The following is a 17954-nucleotide window of genomic DNA, read 5'->3' as shown; positions in this document are numbered from 1 at the left end:
TATTTTGCCTTGACATGGGACAAAAACCCATAATCATACCATCACATATTCGGAAAACCTAGGTTCTTACCTAGAAAACAAGTGATGCCCATCACCCTGACAATATATATATTACAGCAGACCGCTGAGCTCTGTGGACGCCACATTGAACCATTATGTCCATGATATTTAGGTGAGACTATATTTGTATATCCACACTTGAGTAATTATAGAGTTTCTCCTTGAGTTCTGAACTTATGGACATAGATACGGAAATGCCAAATGTCATACAAGCAGAGTACAGCCTTTTACCATGGAAGGGGTGCATGGAACTATACTATTGCAACATTCTTATATTTTTCATGAAGTGGTGTAGTATTAAGACTATGTTAAGAATGCAACCACTAAAGAAAAAAATTAAAAACTGCAAAGCTATATAGCTGAAAAAACAATCACGTATTAAAATGGCATTCAGAGAAATACGCAATTAACCCAAAACCCAAAAGGAGGAAGGGAGAAAAAAAAAAAAAACAGGAGAACTAAATATAACATCTGTAATTTCATTACATCCAAATGTAATTTTTATGTTTAAAAACTCCCCTTAAAAAGCAGATGTCAAAGTGATTGGAAAAAAAAACAAAGATTTAGCTATATGCTGATTATATAAGTACACTTTAAGTATAAAGACATATAGGTTGCAAGTAAATAGATGGAAATGCAAACAATAAGGAGACGTCAGAATTTGGTACCGGGGTTTGTTTATATCAGATAATATTAGATAGTGTAGACTTTAACATAGGAATTACTGGAGATAAAAAGGAAGCATTTTCATAATGATAAAAGGTATATCAATCATAATATCTTCATCAGGAAGGTATATCAATCAAATTTGTGTGCACCTAGTAACTGAGGTTAAAAATACAGGAAACAAAAATTAACAAAAAGAACACTGTACAAACAAGTAGGGGATTTTATGTCTTCGTTCCACAACTTACAGCATTAGACAAAAAAGTAAATCAACAAAGAAATAGAAGATCTGAACAACATTGTCAACTACCCTGACCTGATTAGTCTACAAGTGGAGCATTACCCCCCAAAACTGCAAATACACATCGTTTTCAAGTGCACATGGTCACTTTACCAAGATAGAACATATACTGTGTCATAAAACAAGTCTTATATTAAAAAAGTTTCAAATCATACATTTTTTTCCGACCATTGTGGAATTAAATTACAAATCTATAACAACCAGATACTTAGAAAAATCTCCAGGTATTTGGAAATTAAATAACATGCTTCTAAATAAATAATTCAAAGGGTTAAAGCAGAAATCAAGAGGGAAATTAGAAAATTATTTGAACCGAATGATAATGAGAATGTAGTATATCAAACTGCAGTATATCACTACACACCCTGAGAATGCTTAAAAAGGTTGACAACATCAAATCTGGGTATAAATATTAGATCAATCAGAACTGTTATCATTGTCAACAGGAGCGTAAAATGGTACCCAGCAGTTTTATAAAATTAGGTGTATACCACTCTATAATCCCTCAATTTCAATTTTAGGTATTTACTGAAGTGATATGAAAATATATTCACCAGAAGACTTGTACAAAGATATAGCCAAAAAACTAAAAGTGAGTCGGGTCCATCAACAAAGAATGGATGAACAAAAAGATGTATTTCCACAATGAAATACTATTCCACAATTAAGGGAAAAATATATATATATATATATTTATGTAACACCATTGATTAATATCAGAAACATTGTAGTGAGTGAAAGAAGTCTATGCAAAAGACTGCATACTGTAAATAATATTTGTAAGAAGTTCCAGACAAGGCAAAATTAATATATGTTGAAAACAGTGTTTGGGCATAGGGATTAAGACGGAAGATGAGAGAACTCAGGCGTGAAAATAATGTAACTTGACAAGGATTAGGGTTACACAGGAGTCTTAGTTGAGACTGCTGTAATAAAATACCATCAACTGGATGGCTTAAACAGTAAACAATTATTTCTCACAGTTCTGGAAGATAGAACTTCCAGATCAGGGTGCCAGCGTGGTTGGGTTCTTAGTAGAGAGTGTGGTCCCGGTTTACAGATGGCTGTCTTCATGGCATCTGCACATGGATGCTAATCCCACCATGGGGGCTCCACCCTCATCACCTGATTACTTCCCAAAGTCCCCACCTCCAAGCACCATCACATTAGCACTTCAGCAAATGAATGTGGGGCGTACAGACATTCAGTCATGGCAGCAGGTGTGTGCATTTCTCACACGACATCAATTGGTACTCATAAGGTCTGTATTCTACTTCATGTAAAGTTTACCTCAAAAAATAAAACACCGTACACAAACACTGAACTCTCGCTCTAGTTAAATGATATAACCACTGACAGGAGTGAAGTGTACAGGTACAAGTATACAGTCATTGAAAGATTCTTAGGTGTAGTAGTATGGGTATTCACTGAACAATTCAACTTTTACGTATGTTTGAATTTTTTCATGATGTGGAAAAGATCTATACGCACATCACTAAATCAAGTTTTAAAAATTTTGTTTTGACATAAATAATGTCGACTATAAATTGTAAGTATAAATAGTAGAAATTTTAAATTGCCCCTAATTTAAAAATATCAGTGAAATATAGTGTTATTTGAGATAAGCTGAATTAATGCTCCATTTAGATTCCTGAATCTCTGCTTGAAGTAAGAAAGTTTAAAAACCCTTGTATAGATACAGGATTTTTTTAAAAAACGCCAAGTTTAAATAATACACCCTCCAAGTAGGTTAAGCAATATTTTACCCAGAGTTCTAGTCTTTTGTTCCTTAAAGTAGAAAAATATAATCTTTCATTGAAAATGGGGTATATGATTTTTTTTTACATTTATTTTACTAACAAGCAAGATCTCTGTGCTTCTCTGAAAGAGAGTTAAAAATTATACCTCTAGGGCTTCCCTGGTGGCGCTCCGCCTGCTGATGTGGGGGACACGGGTTCGTGCCCCGGTCCAGGAAGATCCCACATGCCGCAGAGTGGCTGTGCCCGTGAGCCATGGCCGCTGAGCCTGCGCGTCCAGAGCCTGTGCTCCGCAACAGGAGAGGCCACAACTGTGAGAGGCCCACGTACCGCCAAAAAAAAAAAAAAAAAAAAAAAAAATTGTACCTCTATATCTTCTTTCTATAGGTTTTCAAAATGGGTACAGGTGTACCTCAGAGATATTGTGGGTTCAATTCCAGACCAGTGCTATAAAGCAAATATCACAATAAAGCAAGTCACATGAATTTTTTGGTTTCCCAGTGCATATAAAAGTTATGTTCATACTATAGTATAGTCTGTTGTATGCAGTAACATTATGCCTAAAAAGTGTACATTACTTAAAAAATATTTTATTGCTAAAAAGTGCTAATCATCATCTGAGCTTTCAGTGAGTGGTCATCTTTGTGCTGGTGGAGGGTCTTGCCTGGATGTTGGTGGCTGCTGACTGATCAGGGTGGTGGAAGCTGAAAGCTGGGGTGGCCGTGGCCATTTCTCCGTAAAGGCAGCAATTAAGTTTGGCACATGAATTGACTTTTCCTTTCACTTGAACACTTAGAGGCTGTTAATTAGCCCAATTTCAATATTGTTGTGTCTCAGGGAATAGAGAGGCCTGAGGAGAGGGAGAGAGATGGGGGAACAGCTGGTCAGTGGAGCAGTCAGGACACACACAACATTTATAAAGTTCTCTGTCTTACATGAGTGTGGTTTGTGGTGCCCCAAAACAATTACAATAGTAACATCAAAGATCACTGGTCTCAGATCCTCATAACAAATATAAAAATAATGAAAAAGTTTGAAATATCATGAGAATTATCAAACTGTGTTACAGAGACAGGAAGTGAGCAAATGCTGTTGGAAAAATGGTGCCAGTGGACTTGCCCAACACATGGGTGCCACAAATCTTCAATTTGTAGAAGTGCGGTATCTGCGAAGCACAGTAAAGTGAAGTGCAATAAAATGAGGTATGCCTGCTTTAAAACATGTAATTCTCTAATAATTATGTTCTCATTGCAGTAATTGAGCTAGTTCTATATTGGGTTACAAAATAGTAAATATCATACCACAAAATAGTAAATATGTACCACATTGGGTTACATTATAGTAAATATCACAACATCTATGTATTTATATATGTCTGAGGGAAAGCCTTTAAAGATATAGATCTGATATAGATTTGATGATGTTTGCTACTTTAGGTTTGATACTGTTTAAATTTTTTTCCACTGACAATTTTTACTAGTTTAAATTTTAAAAAAAATTTTAAGTCCTTTTTTTAAGGTAATAAGATATTTGATAAAACAGGAGATAGTAAAACTCTACAGATGACTTAGTTTTCTAAAATAATTGCAAGAGAAAAAGAATCTATGAGTCAAATATATCTAAAAAGCATATTAACTTATGACAGCTTATATTTATCTTGATTCAATAAAGAAGCTGCTATTTTATACATACACTAATTATAATATTAAAAATTATTGTTAACAATTTAGGAATGATACTGGGTTATTGTCCTAAGATTTAAGGTATGTGAAATAAGACTTGCTAATTGGGGAGTGGAGAGGATAGTCCACCAATTTAGTTGTTTCATAAAGTAGATTCTGCATAATTAAGTCTGTGGTTGTGCAGTTTTTGGTTGCTGTAGCATTTTAATCCCTCATGTAGAGGCAGATGGGAAAAGTTAAGACAGTGATTGCTACCTAACCCCCTAAGTTATGTGGTACTGCTTCAGAGGGTAGAACCTGTGTAAACATGATGTCAAAATCTAACACTATAGTATGTATTTAGAGCAAATTCCATCCATATTTGGACATATAGCTGTTATCTTAATTTTTTTGGTTGTTGAGTACATCTTTTTTAAGCAGTTGTGATTATATTTTTGAAATAACATTTTTTTTTTTTTTGCGGTACGTGGGCTTCCCACTGCTGTGGCCTCTCCCGTTGCGGAGCACAGGCTCCGGACGCGCAGGCCCAACAGCCACGGCTCACGGGCCCAGCTGCTCTGCGGCATGCGCGATCCTCCTGAACCGGGGCACGAACCCACGTTCCCTGCATCGGCAGGCGGACTCCCAACCACTGCACCACTAGGGAAACCCCTGAAATAACATTTTTATCAAAAATAATACATGCTAATTATTTTTAAAATTCAGACAGTACAGACAAGTACAAAGAAAATTAAAAATCAACCACTATCCTTTATCCAGTAAAATGCTTTGTTAACAGATGAACCCACTCCAGTTCTCTCTCTGCAAACATACAGGTTGAAAATATCTAGGTAAATAGCTAGAAAAAGTATACAGATATATAATAAAAATATGATCATATTAAAATTATATTTAAAATATCAAGTTTATCTGAGTTTAACAGAAGAAAAATGAACTGAAATGAAAATGAAATAATTTCCAAATTTCTGAATGTAAGATGATAAACATTTCTTTACCACATGCTATATTGCTCCTTAATTATAACTCTTAGATTAAGAGGAAACATTAGGTTGGAGTTATTATAAGGTATATATTCTTGAAATGTTTTAATTTTAGTAAAATTGGTGCCGTGCTATGATGAGAAATTTAACACACTTCCTCCCTCCTTATTCCTCTCCCCTCCAACTTCTGTTAGTGTATTGGAATAGTCCCTACACAAGGAATTAATCTCTTGGTGAAGCCCACTTTAATTCTTTTAAAACAATAAAGTAAAAATTATAAGAAAAGTAAAAATTGTAAGACCTTCACACTCCTATTAACCATCATACTAGATGTCCTTACTCATGACATAGAAAAGGGGAGGGGGGAAGGCATATAGATGGAGAATAAAAAAAACTTGTCTTTTTTCACAGATGACATGATAGTCTATGTAGAAAATCCCAAAAACTCAACAAAAAAATATCCTGGAACTAATAAACAATTACAGCCAGATTACAGGATTAAGGATACCAAGTTAATATACAAAAGTCAATTGCTTTCAAATTGGAATTTGAAATAAAAAATATATCACTTTTATTAGCACCAAAAAAAAAAGGGAGAGAGAGAGAGGCAGGAAGGAGGCAGGCAGACATAGGTAAAAATTTAACAAAATATGTGCAAGATCTATACTAAGAGAACTACAAAATTGTTGAAAGAAATACAAATGTAAATAAATGCAGAGATATTCCATGTTCACAGATTGGAAGACTCAATATTTTAAAGATGTCAGTGTTTCCCAATTTGGTATTCAACAGAATTCCTATCAAAATCCCAGCAAATTATTTTGGGTATCAACAAACTGGTTCTAAAGTTTATAGAAAGACAAAAGAGTAGCCAACACAATATTGAAGAAGAATAAAGTTGGAGAACTGTCACTACTAGGCTTCAAGACTTACTGTATATCTGTAGTAATCAAGACAATATGGTATTGGTGAAAGAAGAGATAAATAGATCAATTGAACAGTAGAAAATCCAGAAATAGACCCACACAAATGAGACAACTGATCTTTGACAAATGAGCAAAGGCAATTCAAAAGAGCATAGATAATCTTTTCAGCAAAAGGTACTGGAATAACTGGATATCCAGTCACAGAACTTAGATATTTTACAAAAATTAAAATGGATCATAGACCTAAATGTAAAATGCAGAACTCTAAAATGTCTAGAAGATAACATAAGAGAAACAGAGGTGACCTTAGGTTTGGTGATGTATTTAGATACAACACCAAAGGCATGATCCATGAAAGAAAAAGATAAGTGTGACTTCATCAAGATCGAAAACTTCTGCTCTACATAAAGACACTTGAGAAAATGAAAAGACAAGTCACTGGGAGAAAATATGTGCAAAATGCATGTCTGATAAAAGACTTGTATTCAGAATATACAAAGAACTCTTGAAAGTCAGCAACTAAAAAAATTCAAAAAGAGGCAAAAGATCTGCACAAGATACCTCACCAAAAAAGATATACAGATGGCAAATATGAAGAAGTGCTCAATATCATGTCATCAGGCAATTGCAAATTAAAACAATGAGATGTGCGTATTAGAATCGCTAAAATCCAAAATACAACAGCAAGTGCTAATGAGGATGTGGAGCCACAGGAGCTCTCATGCCTTTCTGGTCGGTATGCAAAATGGTGCAGTCACTTTGGAAGACACTTGGGCATTTTTTACAAAGCTAAACATAATCTGACTATACTATCCAGCAGTCACGCTCCCTGGTGTTTAACCCAAATGAGTTGAAAACATACACAGGGATTTTTATAACAGCTTTATTTATCATTGTGAGATGTGGAGGCAACCAAGGTGCCTTTCAGTAGATGAATGGATAAACAATCTGTGATACATCCATAGAATAGAATGTTATCCAGTGTTTAAAAAAAAAAAGAGCTATCAAGCTGTGAAAAGACGTGAAGGAACCTTAAATGCGTATTTCTCGGTGAAAATAGACAATCTGAAAAGGCTGCACACCGTTTGCTTCCAGCTATGACATTCTGGAAAAGGCAAGACTGTAAAGACAGGAAAAAGTTAGTAGTTACCTGGGGTATGGGGACAGGGAAGAAGGAATGTCTAGGTGTAGCATGGGATTTTGAGTGCCTGGAAACTTGTGAATGAACCACAATGGTGGCTACATGATGGTATGCATTCGTCAAGACTCATAGAACTGTACAACACAAAGAGTGATACCTAGTGTAAATGATGGACTTTGGTTAATAATGTATTCATCAATAGTAACAGATGTACAAGTTGTGAATAATAGGGGAAACTGCAGAGGGAGTGGGAGGGGGAGGGTGTAGTCATTTTCTGTACTTTATATTCAATGTTTTCTGTAAACCTTAAACAGTAAAGTGAGTGAAAATAAAAAATAAGACTAGGAAATGGGAAGAAACTAGTCATTCTGCTGTTTTCTTTATGCTTTATCAAAACCACTGTTAAACAACACTGAGTGTCCTGTGCTCTTTCCCTCTACTACCAGTCAGTCTTTTCTTCCCCCAAGATGATAAGAAGTCCAGCACCTCTCCCAAGACAAAGTGGATGAGATGACTTTGATCCCAAACCTAGCTATAACCAGTTGACTTATTTCAAGAAGGCAAGGGGTTCTGACCTTTTCATTGCATTCCCTGGGGCTTAAATAATGGAGCATGATGACATTCAATTGCACTTTCTTTACATCGAGCCATGGAGAGTGTTAGGAGCCGAATTGTGTCTCCCCAAAACTTACATGTAGAAGTCTTAAGCCCCAGGACTTAGAATGTGATTGTATTTGGGGATGGGGCCTTTAAAGAGGTAATTAAGTTAAAATGAGGTAATTATTGTGGGCCCTATTCCACTGTGCCTGATGTTCTTATAAGAAAAGGAAGTTTGGACCCAGGTGCAGAGGGAAGGTGGTATGAAGATACAGTGAGAAGACAGCCATCTGAAGTTAAAGAGAGCAGTCTCACAAGAACCCTTCCCTGCTGACATCTTGATCTCAGAATTCCGGCCTCCAGAATTGTGAGAAAATAAATTTCTGTTTAAGCCATCCAGTCTGTGGTGCTTTGTTATGGCAGCTCTAGCAAACTGGGGCAAGTTTTTATTGCCTTTTTTCCTTCCTGTTTTCTAAAAGACATAAAAGTTCAAGCAAGTATAATTTTTGGACACAGTAACATCACAAGAATATAAAAATCATGAAATGTTGTTTTCCATTGTTGCACTGTAGAATTAACCTTTTAGGAAGATATTTATAGAGCTTTGTGAAAATTTATATTGAGAAAGATTGCAGATTTTAAACTATGTTTTCAAAATTATTTCTTGATCAGTTAAATTTCCTTGTCAAGTAGTTTTATTTTTTTTAAAGGTTCTTATAGACAGTACATTTCCTGAGTTCACACATGTTTGAATATATCTGTCTTTATATTTTAGTGACATGGGTGAGTATAAAATTGTCACTTTATTATTTTTAAAAATTTGGCTGAAATTAATCACTCCGTTATATCCTAGCACTAAGTGTTACTAAGGAGAAATTTGACACTGGCTTGAAATATTCCCATCTTACTTTGTCCCCTCTGTGCGATTAAAGAATTATTTCTCTATTCCTGAAATTCAGTGGCAAACAACTCTCAATAAAAACTGATATTCTGTATAATTTTTTACATAGACTATTTGATTCGTACTTCAGGGAAATTTTGTAGTAAGTTTTCTGCTTGATCTGCTGGGGTATCTGTTTAAGGAAATGACCTTTTGTTAGCTTTTCTTCTTTCTTTATATATTATATTTTCTTAATGTTTTACCTTGCTTGTTCCTCTGTTCACTGTGATTAGCTCAAGCCCTTTTGTACTTTATTATTTCAGTTTTTAACTTTATTCTGTTTCTTGCTATTTCTAATTCATTCCCTGATATTATTTTGTTCTCAATTTTTTTCTTTAGTAGTACAGTTTTGTCTTTTTTATTCTGTTTTTAAAATTTAACTGACGAGTAATCATTTTCTGGAGTTCACGTCCTTATTAAGGTTCTTTTGTCACAAAAAGTTGTAGAGAGTTTCCTTCTGTTTCTTTGAGATTTCTACTCTTTGTCTTCTTATGCTATCTTCATATCTCCTTGTATTTACCTTTCAGTAGTATGCTTGTATAATTTAAATTTAAACAATCCTTTAAAAATATTTATTATGAAAAATTTAAGCCACAAAAATACAGGGAATGGTATAATTATGTCCTTTCTTTTCATCTTGCATATGCAGAACATAGGCTACTCTGCTTGACTTGCCTTTTGTTCTCTATAGTGTGGTCGAGTTTTCCTCAGTGTCGTTCATACTCAGAGTCCTGATTGTTTCCTTAGACCTGCAGCTCGGAAGGTGAGCATTGCTCCTGTTGCCTTCTCTATAGCCTGAGGATGCAGGGAAATGGCATAGGCCTGGCTCCAGCTATGTTTCCTTTGCTTAAGGATATGGATTCTGTTTTCTCCTTTGACCCAGTGCCCTATCTTAATATTCGCTTGGCCCAAAGTGCACCCAGTTATTGTGTGGGTGATCCCTTACTCTCAGACTGTTCTTCCAACCCACACAGGTCTTAGAGCTCTTCTGCCCCTCCAGAGCGTCTTGCTGTAGATGCTTTTACTCCTGAAGATTTTGTTACCGAGCCCAAGCTCATACTGCTCACCACATGACAGGCCAATAAATTGAGAGACGAGTTGTTGGGATAAGAAATAATGACTTTATTCAGAAGACCAGCAGACTGAGAAGATGGTGGACTAGTGTCCAAAAGACCCATCTTGCCCAGGTTTGGATGCTAGTTTCTTTTATGGAACAGAGAGGTGGGAGGTGAGGAGGTAACATTAAAAAGATAAGTTGTTGCAAATATTTCCTGGTTTCCGCCAGACTCCAAGGGGGTGGGTCAGTTTCTTCTTTCCTGCAGCCATTCACAGGTGGGCCTGGTCAGGATGCTTCCTGTGAGCTGAAAAAAGGGATTTATCTTAATGTTCAGGCATAGGAGGTGGGGTTCCCAGAGATGGGCTGTTATGCATAACAAAGGTTAAAGTAAAAGAAATACATCCAATATGGAGTCAGATTTGTTCTTCCCTATTACAATTTCTTTTTGAATTTTACCTGAGCTTCCTGTTCAACCCTCCAACTACTTTTCTCCAAAGTAAGAAATAATTGTGGAAATTCTCAATATTTCATTCCCTCTCTTTCTGGAGCTTAGGGTTAAGGCTAGGAAGCTATGCCAAGCCATGCCAGAATATTTTTTTTTTCTTTTTTCACTACTTATTGAAGTCTATGGCATGAAGTTGTATGCTTTTCCTTGTTTGGTTCTTGCTCTTGAAATTTTCGCTGTGCTAATAATTATTGTTAGTTACGTTAGATGTTGGAGGAGATGAATTCTGAGCTCCTGCTTTAATTCACAATCATTGCTATTTTAATAAGAAGATTGGAGATTAAAATATCAGGCCCTGCTATCTTGTGATTGTTTTTAATCCAGAAGCTCTCTTTAACTGGAAATACAGAGATCTCTACACTATTACAAGAGGCTATTTGATATGCCTGTTTTTATCTTCTATTCACTTTCCTAGCACTGCTCTTAGCACCTACCCTCTACTAATTGATGCAATAGGAATAATTTAACCCTTAAGAAGGTAACTGTTCTAGCCTATGATATTACACCAATTAACATGGGATAATACTAGGAATAATGGTGAGAAAACAGAACAGTAGTAAAAATCGCCAAGCCAGAAGGATTGTTAAAGGACAAAGAGTTCAATTGCCCATTTTTACAGATAGACATGGAAGGAAGTGTGGAGGATTATAAATGCAGAGTCTTGGCCTTTGAGCCAAGCTTCCTAACTCCCAGGAAGGAATTATTTTTGCATTTTATCTCTTTCTCTACTACCCCATAGTGAATCCTCAGATTGTTACTTTCTAGCTGTTTTAAGAAATGAGAAATTTAATACTTAGCCCTCAGGTTAGTTCAACCCAGCCTAAGGATTAAGTACCAAGGAAGGACATGATTTATTCACTGCACAAGAGGACCATCTATCTACCCACAACATCCAGCTCCCTCCATTATAGCTGGTGTTGACTCAGTGGATTATAATATCTCCTCCCTTTCTATTATTCATAATGCATACCACTTAAGACTGATAGTGCTATTAAGAGCTCTGTCAAAGGGGTTGAATATACCAGGTGAAGGAAGATTACTGGTTTGGTCAAGCATGTATAAGAACTTCAGCTTCCAGCCATGATGGAGAAACTAGAAAAAGACATGTCCTCCCATTGTTTAAAAAAAATGAAACTGGACAAAATATATGAAATAACCGCTTTCAAACACTGAGTCTTAAAATCACTCCAGCCTTCTGCCTGAAGGGCACTGTCTAAAGCAAAGCTTCAGGGTTGAGGGGAGGATCCCTTGCAGAGGTCTTGAGTTCAGGAGATTATTATTAGGGATCAAGAAGTCTGAGATGCTGGAATTTCTGGGGCAGAGCAGCATAGAGGAGGGAGCTAGATGGAGAAAGAGCTGTAGAAATCTTCAGGGTTCTCTGTGAGTCTGTTGATAAAAACTAAGCTATGCTAACATAAGGTAAAACTCCACCAGGCTGGGCTAACAATGACCAGGTGCCCTCAGATGAATCACTCCCAGAGGACACAAGATCTAGGAAACATGCAAGTTCTGACCAGCCAAATGGGGAATCTTTGTCAACTATATGGAACATTTAGTAGAAACCTCAGAAGGGTGATACCTTAGTAATAGTACTAAATTAGACATAGAGTAAACACAGAGAGGAAGGGAGGGAAGGAAGAAGCAGTCGAAGCCAAACAGGAGTTGACAGTGTTCCTGTCAACAATAACAGGGAGTTAACAATGAGTTACTTTGAAACAATTATTAAAAATATGGTCAAGGGGCTTCCCTGGTGGCGCAGTGGTTGAGAGTCCGCCTGCCGATGCAGGGGACACGGGTTCGTGCCCCGGTCCGGGAAGATCCCACATGCCGCGTAGTGGCTGGGTCCATGAGCCATGGCCGCTGGGCCTGCGCTTCCGGAGCCTGTGCTCCGCAACGGGAGAGGCCACAACGGTGAGAGGCCCGCGTACCGCAAAAAAAAAAAAAAAAAAAAAAAAATATGGTCAAGGGACTTCCCTGGTGGTGCAGTGGTTACGAATTCCACCTGCTGGTGCAGGGGACTTGGGTTTGATCCCTGGTCTGGAAAGATCCCACATGCTGCGAGCAACTAAGCCAGTGAGCCACAACTACTGAGCCTGTGCTCTGGAGCCCGCGAGTCACAACTACTGAGCCCTCGTGCCACAACTACTGAAGCCTTTGAGCCACGACTACTGAGCCCACGTGCAGCAACTACTGAAACCCGTGCACCTAGTGCCTATGCTCTGCAAGAAGAGAAGCCACTGCAATGAGAAGGTAGCACACTGCAATGAAGAGTAGCCCTCACTCGCTGCAACTAGAGAAAGCCCGCACACAGCAACAAAGGCACAACGCAGCAAAAAAATATATATATATGGTCAAGGATTCAAAGAAAAACATCATGAAAAGATCAATGGAAAGTATTATAACAAGATCCAAACAGAACTTTACAGCTGAAAAATACAGTATCTTAAATAATAAATTTACAGTATAAGGGTAGCATCCAATGAAAACTTAAGAGTATCAGTAAATGTGAACACATAGCAACAGAAACTACCATAATAGAAAAACATAAAGAAAAAAAATTCAAAAGAACCAAATTTTAGTGACCTGTAGGCAGTAAATTTTAACAACTAGCTCCATGGGGGAAAAAAGACTTGATTTATAGCATAGGCCAATTTTTATGATGTAAATACTCACACTATTGTTGATTTCAAAGTACCAATGTGACATCACTGAACACAAAATTTTCCAAATTTGATTAATTATAAACCAACACACACATCCAATAAGCTAAACAAAGAAACAAACAAATAACCAAGCTGAAGAAACAGAAAAACACAGCAAAGTATATCATTATCATAATCAAATTTTTGAAAATCGTGATTAAAAAGATCATCTTAAAAGTAGCCAAAGGAAGCAATACACAGAAACAAAGACCAAGAGCAAGCATTTCATCTAAAACCAATCACATCTTTAAACTACTGGTGCTGGTTGGGGGAGTGAACCTAGAATTCTAAACTCATTGGAAATGTCCTTCAGAACTGAAGGATTAAGATTTCTACCTTACAAAGCTAGAAAATGAGAGAATATCAACTCCAAAGTACAAGGAAGGAAAAATAAAGATGAGTTGAAATTAATAAACCAAGGGTCGGCAAACCACAGCTCGCAGGCAAAATCTGGCTCACCACTTGTTTTTGTAAATAAAGTTTTATTTGAACATAGTTCCACTCATTCATTTACTTGTTGTCTAGTGCTGCCTTAGAGATCATATGGCCGAAAAACCTAAAATATTTATTTGGCCACGAACAGAAAACATTTGCCACCTTTTTAAGTAGAAAATAGAGATAAATCAATGAAACCAAAGGATTCTTTGGAAAATCAATAAAATTGGTAAATCTATACCTAAGATGATAAAAGAAAAAAAATACAAATTTCTAATACCAAGAATGAAAGAGAAGACATCACTATCAATCCTACAGACATTAAAAGGATAAAAAGAGAATAGTACAAATAAATTTATGCTGTTAAATTTGGTAACTTAGAAGCAATGGACAAATTCTTTGTAATATAAAAATATATTTGTAATATATATATTTAATATATATATTTAATATATGTAATATATTTAATATGTAATATATTTTATATGTAATATATTTAATATATGTAATATATATATTTGTAATATAAAAATTGATAGAAAATCTGAATAGCCATTTTCCTTTCTACAAGGAAAACTCCCAGCCCAAATGTCTTCACTGGTGGATTTTACCAAACATTTTTTTTTAACTTTTTTAAAAATTTTATTTATTTTATTCATTTATTTTTGGCTGCATTGGGTCTTTGTTGCTGCGTGCGGGCTTTCTCTAGTTGTGCTGATTGGGAGCTACTCTTCATTGCAGTGCACGGGCTTCTCACTGCGGTGGCTTCTCTTGTTGCTGAGCACGGTCTCTAGGCGCGCGGGCTCCAGTAGTTGGGGCTCGTGGGCTCTAGAGCGCAGGCGCAGTAGTTCTGGCACACAGACTTGGTTGCTCCACGGCATGTGGGATCTCCCTGAACCCCCCTGCGTCGGTAGGTGGATTCTTAACCACTGCGCCACCAGGGAAGCCCTACCAAACATTTTAAGAAGAAAAAAGTAATAATAATATTCACAAACTCTTTTAGAAAATAAAGAAGGAACCCTTTCCAACTCGATTTTTGAAGCTAACATCACTCTTATACCAAAACCAGACAAATACGTCAAAGAAAAAAACCTGCACACCAATATCTCTCAGGAACCTAGATGCAAAAATCATTAATAAACTATTAACAAACTGAATCTAACTATGTGTAATAAGCATAATATATTATGACCAAGTGGAATTTTTCTTGGGAGTGCCAGGTTGACTTAACATATGAAAAATTACTGTAACTCAACCTTAACAGAATAAAGAAGGGGAAAATAAGTTTTCCTGCTTCAGGAGGAGAAGAAAAGGTGCATTTGACAAAATTTAGTCTGCAATTATTACAAAAACTTGCACCAAAATAGGAATAAAAGGCAACTGATAAAAGACATTTTTCTACATAATATGTACAGCTAACATCACAGTTAACAGAAAAGATTGAATCCATATTCCCTAAGATCAGGCTCCATCCCCATCACTTTTATTCAGCCTTGCACAAGAAGTCCTTGCCAGGCTAGCCAGTACAAAAAAAGCAAGACAGCAGTAAAAGGCATTTTTTGTCTTGGAAACAAAAATGTTCATTTGTTTTATTTGCAGATGACATGATTGTGTGTAGAAGTTCCTAAGGAATCTCCAGAACTTACGTTAGAGCTAATGAGTGAATTAAGAAGGCCACAGGATGCAAGGTCAGTATACAACACCACTTGTATTCCTACATACTGAAAAATTAGAAAATGAAAATTTTTAAATACCATTATATTTATATACTGTCATCGAAATCATGAAATATTTAAAGATAAATTTAACAAAATATTTGCAAAACCTATTCACTGAATACTATAAAAAAATTGGTGAGAGAAATTGAAGATGTAAAGAAAAATATCGTGTTCATGGATTGAAAGACTCACTATTGTTAAGATGTTAGTTCTCCCCAAATTAATAGATGCAATGCCAATCCCAATCAAAATCCCAGCTAGCTATTTTGTAGAACTTGACACGCAGATCCTAAAATGTATTGGGCTGGCCAAAAAGTTCCTTTGGTTTTTAAGTAAAAATAAAAGACACATTTTCACCACGAACTTTATTGAACCACGTAGTCACCATTTTGTCCCACTACCTTCTGCCATTTTTCAGGCAACTTCATAATTCCATCTTTCCAAAACTTTTTATCTTTTTGAGCAAAGAACTGTTCCAGGTGCCTTTTACAGTCTTCCAGGGGATGGAAAGTTTTTCCATTAAAAGAATTTTGTAAAGACCGAAATAAATGGAAATCTGAAGATGCAATGTCTGATGAATACTACGGATGAATCAGAACTTCCCAGCCAAGCTGTAACAGTTTTTGCCTGGTCATCAAAGAAACTTGCAATCTCGTGTTATTCTGATGGAAGATTATGCATTTTCTGTTGACTAATTCTGGATGCTTTTCGTCGAGTGCTGCTTTCACTTGGTCTAATTGGGAGCAGTAGCTGTTGGAATTCATCGTTTGGTTTTCTGGAAGGAGCTCATAATAGAGGACTCCCTTCCAATCCCACCACGTACACAACATCACCTTCTTTGGATGAAGACTGGCCTTTGGTGTGGTTGGTGGTGGTTCATTTCATTTCCCCCACGATCTCTTCCGTTCCACGTTATTGCACAGTATCCACTTTTCATCACCTGTCACAATTTGTTTTTAAAATGGACCGTTTTCATTACGCTGAAGTAGAGAATAACATGCGGAAATACGGTCAAGCAGGTTTTTTTTCGCTTAACTTACGTGGAACCCAAACATCAAAGTGATGAACATGACCAAGCTGGTGCGAATGATTTCCAACGCTTGGTTTGGATAATTTGAATATGTCGACTATCTCCCGTGTGGTATAACGTTGATTGTTCTCAATTAAAGTCTCTGTTTGATCACTATCAACTTCAACTGGTCTACCCAACTGTGGAGCACTGTCCAGCGAGAAATCTCCAGCACAAAACTTCGCAAACCACTTTTGACACGTTCAGTCAGTCACAGCACATTCTCCGTACGTGGCACAAATCTTTTTTTTTTTTTTTTTGCGTTTCAGTTGTGTTCTTATCTTTATTGAAATAAATAAAGCATAATATGCAGAAAATGCTTTTTCTTCCATATTCGATATTAAAATGGCTACACAAAAATTCACCAATTTTGATGTTTTTTTTTAAATGCACGCTTATATGACAGCTATCACAATACAATCTAACGAAATTGTTTCAAATGAAGTTAAAGACAACTAAGGGCAAAAAACCAAACAAACTTTTCGGCCAACCCAATATAAGGAAATGCAGAGGACATACTGTAGCCAAAATAATTTTAAAACAAGGACACATTTGGAGGATCTCAAGACGTATAGAATGAGAGTAATCAGGACAAGTCTAAGTTTTGATAAACAGATAAAAGGAATAAAATAAGGGGTCCAGAAATATACCCATACAAATATGGTCAATTGATGTTCAAGAAAGGGGCCAAGGGGAACAGATGGTCTTTTTAAGAAAAGATGCTGGTGCATTTAGGTATCTATCTAGGAAAAAGGAAACCTCAGTACTTCCCTCTTATCATATACAAAAATTAACATGAAAAGGATCATAGGCCAAAATACAAATATTAAAACTATAAGGTTTCTAGAAAAAAACATAGGGGAAAATTTTTGTGATCTCAGTATAGGCAAAAATTTTAGATAGGTAACAAAAAGCTATACCTATAAAAATTATTGATGAATAAACTTCATCAAAATTTTAAATGTTTGCTCTTCAGAGGACACTTAAGAATACAAAAAGGCAAGTCACAGACTCAGAAAATATACTAACAATGCATGTATTTGGCAAAAGACATGCAGAGCATATACAAAGAAATTTATAACTCAATAATTAGAAGACAACCCAACTTTATAAAAAGAGGGAAGCAAATTAATTAAACATTTGACAAAATAATATATATGAATGACCAATAAGCATATGAAAAGATGCTTAACAGTATTAGTGAACAGGAAAATGCAAATTAAAATCGTCATGAGCTACTACTATATATCCATCATAATGGATAATATGAATGACAACACCAAATATGAAAGATATGACTAAGCTGGAACTCTCATTGATTGCTCTGGGAAAATAAAATGGTAAGGCCATGCTAGAAAATACTTTGTCTGTTTTATGTAAAGTTAAACATCTATTTACCCTGAAACCCAGCCGTCTAC

At 36.1% G+C, this 17954-nt stretch overlaps 1 long non-coding RNA gene across 13 annotated transcripts in view; it reads left to right on the top strand.

The window, feature by feature from the left end:
• Nucleotides 1-17954, top strand: part of LOC132524905 (uncharacterized) — a 133188-nt gene that overhangs the window by 1254 nt on the left and 113980 nt on the right. For 12 of the 13 annotated variants that reach the window (XR_009542098.1, XR_009542101.1, XR_009542097.1 and 9 more), the window contains exon 2: nt 15349-15437. This is a non-coding gene — a long non-coding RNA (uncharacterized LOC132524905). Of the gene's footprint in view, nt 1-3853; nt 3987-15348; nt 15438-17954 lie in introns of all 13 variants that reach the window. The other variant, XR_009542095.1, reaches the window with a different exon arrangement.

Source organism: Lagenorhynchus albirostris, chromosome 8 (assembly GCF_949774975.1).
Source record: "Lagenorhynchus albirostris chromosome 8, mLagAlb1.1, whole genome shotgun sequence".
In the NCBI taxonomy this organism is placed as follows: Eukaryota; Metazoa; Chordata; class Mammalia; order Artiodactyla; family Delphinidae; genus Lagenorhynchus; species Lagenorhynchus albirostris.
This window is presented reverse-complemented; position numbering and strand designations above follow the sequence as displayed.